The 7,546-nt window shown below is 45.9% G+C and overlaps 1 pseudogene; it reads left to right on the top strand.

Annotated features, from left to right (window-relative positions):
• Positions 1-1,380: 1,380 nt before the first annotated feature.
• Positions 1,381-2,564, top strand: LOC111175912 (glutamine synthetase pseudogene; annotated as a pseudogene).
• The last annotated feature ends 4,982 nt before the right edge of the window (positions 2,565-7,546 follow it).

Below are 7,546 nucleotides of genomic sequence, written 5' to 3'. Positions count from 1 at the left end.
ATTAATGAATCCACCTTAGAATAAAATGCTAATTTTATTGATCTAGAATACGCAATCTAAGTGAATATAATGGCTTGCCTTGCAAACCCAGCTCTACGACAAGCCCCCGCACCACATCCCGGGAGGAGAGAGAAAGAAACAGTGAGAGAAACAGAGAGAAAGCAATCTGCAGAGTAAAGATGCTTCCTCAGGCCATTCCACTCAGTGAGTAGAGGCTCCAGGGAACGCAGAGCAAGATGACAGTTATTCCCTCAGCAGCTGGTTTCAATTCCCACAAAGCTTAGCACCTTTTCAGCACCTTGAGTGGATTCTGATGTATGAACATGTGTATCTTTTCATCTATCTTGGCCCCTAAATTCAGGGCAACTACTTTGTGATACACAAAGCCACATATATCCCATCTTAGTAGGGAAGTAGTCTTCAAGGGGTAATTTTAGGGGACATTATTTTCTTCTTTACATATGACTTTAGAACCTGACCTTCACTTAGCATCCAACAATATTGCCATTCACATTCACTGTGGGGAAATCAGACCATAGATCCAAACAAGAAAAAAACAATCCCCTGGAATCTTACCATTCAGGATAACCACTATGCGTTTCTGAGGTGCTTTCCTCAAGGCAAGTGTGTACAAATGTGTATTTATTATATCCATATTTTCTAAACGGAAAACTGGAAAGAAGATAGTCTTTTGAAATCTACAAGTTGTGATTTTTTTTTCAAAGTCTTTTCTTTAAGAATACAATGGGCTTGATTCTTTCCTTTTCAAACTCCTGTTTATACTCTGGGCCAATTTTCCACACTGTTAGTATTTGTACCAGAAAGCTCCTTGGCATCCTCAATTCTAAGCAGGTGAGAGTCAGAATCACTCCCAATGGAAAAGGGGCCAAAGGATCCAGGATGAATCTTTTCCTTCTTCCCAATTTGGCCTCTGGTTAGTCCTGTAGGGAAGCAGGTCCAAGAAGACTGAATCACATCCATAAATCATGCCTCTGCTCTGTCTCCCCCTCCCCCTGACGCTGAGCCATCATCACTGTGGTACAAAGGATACCATGTACCATTGGGTCCAGATGGTACCCAATGCTTGTGCCATCTGGAAACAGGTAAGCTCATCACCATTTCCTCTTGAGACTAGGTGACCCAGAGAGAAACAGAAGGAACACTTAGACTGCGAGGGAGACTTAGAAAATAGACACCCTCCCATTGCCCCATTCAAACCAATTCTAGGCTCAGCTTGCTTCTTTTCCTAGATGAGAAGGAAGCGATAATTTTGGCAGAGCTGAGGATGGGAGAAGAGCAGAGCGTCTGCACAGCATCCCCGGCCTCCTCGCCTCTCTTCCTGCACCTCATTCTCACCACCTGCCTGCCCAGCCACCCAGGATGCCTCCTACCACGGCCACTTCAGCGAGTTCCCACTTGAAAAAAGGCAACCAGCAGGTGGGCATGTCCCTGTCTCAGGGTGAGGAAGCCCAAGCTATGCGTACCTGGATCGACGGTGTTAGATGAGTTGCCTGAGTGGCATTTTGAAGGTTCTAGTACTTTTCAGTCTGAAGCTCCAACAGTGACAAGTATCTCATCCTTGCTGCCATGTTTCAGGACCTTTTCTGCAAGGACCCCAAGCTGGTATTCTGTGAAGTCTTCAAATACAACCAAAAGCCCACAGAGACCAATTGAAGGCACACCTGTAAATGGGTCACAGACATGGTGAGCAACCAGCACCCCCGGTTTGGAATGGAGCAGGCATATATTCTCATGGGCACAGACGAACACCCCTTTGGTTGGCCTTCCAGCCACTTCCCTGGGCCCCAAGGTCCATATGACTGTGGTGTGGGAGCAGACAAAGCCTGTGGCAGGGATATTGTGCAGGCTCACCACCAGGCCTGCTTGTACACTTGTGTCAAGATTTCAGGGACGGAATGCCGAGGTCATTCCTGCCTGGTGGGAATTCCAGATAGGACCCTGTGAAGGAATGGATATGAGACATCATTTCTGGGCGGCCCGTTTCATCTTGTGGCATGTATTTGAAGACTTTGGAATGACAGCAACCTTTGATCCTAAGCCCATTCCTGGAACCTGGAATGGTGCAGGCTGCCACACTAACTTCATCACCAAGGCCATGAGAGAGGACAATGGTCTGAAACACCTTGAGGAGGCCATTGAGAAACTGAGCAAGCAGTACCTGCATCTGAGCCTATGATCCCAAGGGGGACCTGGACAATGCCCGGCACCTAACTCGACTCCACGAAACCTCCAACTTCAATGACTTTTCTGCCGGCGTGACCAATCCTGGAGCTAGCACCCACATTCCCAGGACTGTCGGCCAGAAGAAGGGTTACTGGGAATACCATCACTCCTCTGCCAACTGTGACCCCTTTTCGGTGACAGAAGCCCTCATCTGCACATGTCTTCTCAATGAAACTGGCAATGGGTCCATCCAGTACAAAACCTAAGTGGACTAGACGTGCAGCCATCAAACGCCTCCGAATACTACATCCCGCTCCTACTCTCGTCCCTCTCTCCATTGTCCTAATAGCTGTAACTCAAAGGATGGGGTATCAAGGTCTTTTTTTATTCCTAAAAAAAATGAAAAGAGAGAGTTTGAAGAGCAGCAGGGTTCAGTGTTTAGTGATACCTAGCAAAAAAAAAAAAAAAATTCAACACACTATGTATTTTGTAAGGGCCTGGTTCCATTTTGCTTTGCTTTCTTCAATATTTGGTGGTTGCAAATCTAGTCCAAGATTGGCTGTGCATTTGCAAAATCAGTGGTTTTGATTAAGTATTTGGACTTTGATCTTTGAATGGAATTAACCTTAAAAAGAAAATAGGGCTGCTTAGATGAAAGAAATTACCAGAAATCTCCCCTGGGCGGAGAGTCGAGTTACTTCTACCCCATGGCCAAGTGACTACTAAGGAATTTGATAATTACCTTTTCAGTTAGAATAGCACATATTCACTGCTCAGATTCAAGAATTTGTTTAAAAATGCAACTATAAATAGTGCAGGTACTTCCAGTTTCTAACATGTCTTGCAAATTTCCTGTACTTATGAATAGCCTGTTGTTCAAGCCACCCAACCACAGTCAGCAAATGGACTCGCGTGAGCTAGCACCCCTTCACCACCTTTGTATTTATTTAAGCAACTTGCTCTCAGAATAATTTAAGATGACTTTTTAAAATTACATGCTATATAATAAAGCAAAACAATAGATATACAAGAAAGATTTTAAAGGGGAAAACAAGAAAAAAAAACAGAAGGTGAACATGCTAAGGGTGAAATTCAGTTCTGCAGGTTATGAGGATCTGTACGCTGGCTCAAGATTGCTTCAAATTTGAATATAAGCAGGGACTTCTCCGGTGGCGCAGTGGTTAAGAATCTGCCTGCCAATGCAGGGGACATGGGTTCAATCCCTGGTCCAGGAAGATCCCACATGCCGCGAAGCAACTAAGCCCGTGAGCTGCAACTACTGAGCCCTCATGCTGCAACTACTGAAGCCCACATGCTGCAACTACTGAAGCCCGCATGCCCAGAGCCCCTGCTCTGCAACAAGAGAAGCCACCGCTCGCCACAACTAAAGAAAGCCCGTGTGCAGCAAGGATGATTCAAGGCAGCCAAAAAAATTGAATATAAGCAGAAAAAGGGGGAGACATGGTCAGTTATATGATCTATAGTGTCCATAAAATAAAAGCCAGGTGTTTAGGGGAAAAACAACTATTCCTGGAATGAAGAACTAAGAGAAATTTCTTCCATGGCTCCTCATAAAGAAAACATTCTTACCAGAGATATGACAAGGAGTTCCATAAGTCCTTCTCTTACAACCTCTCAATGTAGGCTGATGACTTCTTCAGAAATCTGAGTTTGTTAAAAAGCATTTCCACTGGAGACCAAAAGCACATGGTTCAGATCCACAGCTGGTGTGATTCAAAGAGAGATTTTAAGAACTGAAAGAATACATGAACTGTATAACCTTCAGACCATCCTCATCAAATTTTATTTCTCTAAACCAAGCACTTGTGAGCATTGTATGCACGAGTTTATGGATGCTTTCCCCTAACCAGCACTTGTGATGCTAGTTAAACATCACTCTATTTGTTTTAACTTGAGCCAAGTCAGGGGTAGGGTCAATGTCCCTGCTGGATAGTGCAGGGAAGTGACCACACCTCATCCCCACCAACCCCTTTCTCCTCTTACAGGGAAAAGTTACAATGTCACGTTCTCTCTTTTGCCCCCTTTACTAACCATTCAAAGTCTAATTGGGCCCATCTCAGGATAGCTTTCTCATGCATTACTGCTTTTAGACAAGTAGAGCTCATGCCCCCCTCTTTTGCCCCAGACCCCATACCTTCTCTTTGGGGTGCTCTCCAGTCCCTCTGCCCACCGTATCCTCTTCCCAGTCCCCAGACATATGGGGTTGACCAGATATTCTAAGGGATTCCAGAATTCATGTCTATGGAGTTGTCCCGGGGTTCTGGTTGGGTCCAGGTTTCAGGAGGACATCAGTGAAAGCAGATAACTCCTGCTGGCTAACAAGATATTCCTTTCATGGGATTGCATGGGACTGGGCTTCTGGAATGGTGCTGACATTCTGATTTGGAGTGACTCACTCACACAGACACAGGGAGAGCACAGGGCTCTGGGCTATCAGGAATCACCACTGACCATGAGGGTTGAGCCGTGTGGGTGCGCTGTGCCTCAGTTCTCTTCTGCTCCTTCCCCTTCCCCCCACCAAAAAGCAATTCAGTGCCAGGGGACCCACACACAGCGGGCGTTGCTGCTGACGTACACAGGCAGTTTATTTGTCCACTTTCTTCCGACTCCTACCTAGTGATCTCAGGAGGAACAATGTTTCCCTCTTTCTCTCTTCCTTCACTTTATTCCATTTGTCAACAAAAGCCCAAGCCCTAATCACATCTGATCAACTTAAACAGTGTGGCTAATAATAATGCCTTACAGGGGCTTCCCTGGTGGCACAGTGGTTGAGAGTCCGCCTGCCGATGCAGGGGACGCGGGTTCGTGCCCCGGTCCGGGAAGATCCCACGTGCCGCGGAGCGGCTGAGCCTGTGAGGCATGGCCACTGAGCCTGCGCGTCCAGAGCCTGTGCTCCGCAACGGGAGAGACCACAACAGTGAGAGGCCCGCGTACCGCAAAAAAAAAAAAAAAAAAAAGAATAATAATACCTTACAGAAGAAAGAGAAAGCCACAAGTGTAAAAGTCAAATTAACCATACTCAAATACCAGAACCATCAACACCCCAACCCCTTAGAATATATAAAGGTCCCATCCACAGTTCTCACAAAGCCTTCATCTACCTGTACTTTTAATAAAACTGCTCACCCTCACCACCAACATTCATGATAATTAAAAATGAATTCTTATTTGGTTTTATAGTTCTTCTATTTAAGCACAGTTGGTGAAAAAGCAGTGTTTCATACTTGTACTAATTCCAAGCAGGCAATATTTCAAATATATATGTAGTTAAACAAGTTTCAAGGATTAACTAAACCACATAGCCATACATGACATGGGTTTTTTGGGAAAATGCATTCCCTGTTCCCATCACCGCTTTATAACTGAACTTCTGGTATAGCAAGTTGGGTACTTCCTATCCAATGTCACCTACACACACGAAAAGCACAAATTAGGAACTCTGGCCAGCACTAGCAATGAATCATGCCTGAATATCTAAAGAAGGACAGACTCTTCCAGAAGCGGTCACTTCTGGAAGCAATGAATTCTTCCAGAAATTCATTTGAGATATCAGTGCAACAAAAACAATTACAACAAAAACCCTTTGATAGTGTGCACATGTCCATACAACGCACCCACGCAGGTATCCACACATACCGCACAAAGATTTCTGAGGTGTGAAGGTTGGATCAGGCATTAAAGCACTGACAGTTACCACAGGTTCAGGTTTATTATATTAAGACTTGTATTTGGGAGCATGGGCTTGCATTGTCTCTCCGAGAAAGTGATACAGACATTGGGAAGAGCTGTATTCTTTTCCTTGCAGGCTATTGAGAATATTTAAACCTCTTACCAAAAAAATATATTGCTCATACTTTTGCTCATGAAAACATAGACATGTGTCTGTATGAAATTAAATTACTATTGATGGGTTTAGTATAAAATGGGGGTGAAAGAGCAGTGAATTAAAAGACAGGCATCCTCAATTCCAAACCAACTCTTCTACTGACTGTGTGACCCTGGGTAAGTCATCTCATGTGTCTGAATCTCGGTCTGCTATGCTGTGAAAGAGCAGGGTTAGGCCAGAGTCACATCAAAGAGACCTTCCAAGCTGAATGTCCAGGACTTTTCCCTTTGACCAGCCCCAAGCCACTTCAGGCTGTTGTCGTGTCCACACAGGCCCTTTGGCACCAGTGCCGAAGCTGGGAACCTCTGACCAACCTCCTAGGTAAGAACTGAATCTCATTGTCACTTTGGCAAATGTCTGTACACTCTCGCCTCCCTCCTCTTTCTCCAGACATTTGGTGGCCTCCTGTGTACAGAAACTCACAGACCTTTGTGCTGCCGCGTATAAACAGAGCGATGTTCATACCCTGAAACCGCGAGGGAACAGCTGATAGCATTGTAACAAAAGGCAGAAAACTTGGCAAGCTGGTCCAAACCACACAGCAAATTCACAGCGTGCTGCTCACCCACCGTAGGAGGAGTGGGGCTGTTTCCCGATGCTGATGATTTTCCCTTTTCTCACCTGCCAGCTCAGACCCCTGGAGGCCCAGGCAGCAAGCCTGGATCGAGGATAAGATTGGATTCTTCCTCTGGCTTCCAATCCCCTGGAGCCTCTAGCGTTGGGCGGCCCCTGAGAATGTTCACCGGCTGCAGTCTTGGCCACACAACACTCAGAAAAAGCCCCTCCTAAGTCCTGGTATTCCTAGCACAGAAATGCAACCTCCAAGACTAAAGGGGAAGAGAGGAGAGCTGGGTGAAATGCTGTGTGTGTGGCAGGGTTCCTCTGGAGGGTTGAGTTACACTTTTATAATTCTAACAAGTTATGGATGTGTTTCTGCCACACGCATCTAGAGGCTAAACCAGGGTACGCTGAGAACCCAGAACTAGGCCTGCATTGTGGGCTGAATTAATTATTCTGCCACTGGATTGGAAGGCCCAAGCAGGCCAGGGTTTTGTCTGTCTTGCCCACTGTTGTGGGTGTGGCTTGGCATCCAGGAAGTCTTCCATAAATATTTGTTGTATACTTGTCAATTAACCAAAAAGCAGGTAGCCTTTGAGTGAGAGGAAGTTTGTTTTTTTTTTTTAAATAGTGAATGGGGCTTCCCTGGTGGCGCAGTGGTTGAGAGTCCGCCTGCCGATGCAGGGGACACGGGTTCGTGCCCCAGTCCGGGAAGATCCCACATGCCGCGGAGTGGCTGGGCCCGTGAGCCATGGCCGCTGAGCCTGCACGTCTGGAGCCTGTGCTCCACAACGGGAGAGGCCACAACAGTGAGAGGCCCGCGTGCCGCAAAAAATAAATAAATAAATAAATAGTGAATGGAGGGTCTGGCCAGAGAAAAGACGACTACAGTCAAAA

The sequence above is a fragment of the Delphinapterus leucas genome, chromosome 2 (genome assembly GCF_059928025.1).
Source record: "Delphinapterus leucas isolate spDelLeu-1000000601 "Yukka" chromosome 2, BTC_Dleu_Yukka2, whole genome shotgun sequence".
In the NCBI taxonomy this organism is placed as follows: Eukaryota; Metazoa; Chordata; class Mammalia; order Artiodactyla; family Monodontidae; genus Delphinapterus; species Delphinapterus leucas.
This window is presented reverse-complemented; position numbering and strand designations above follow the sequence as displayed.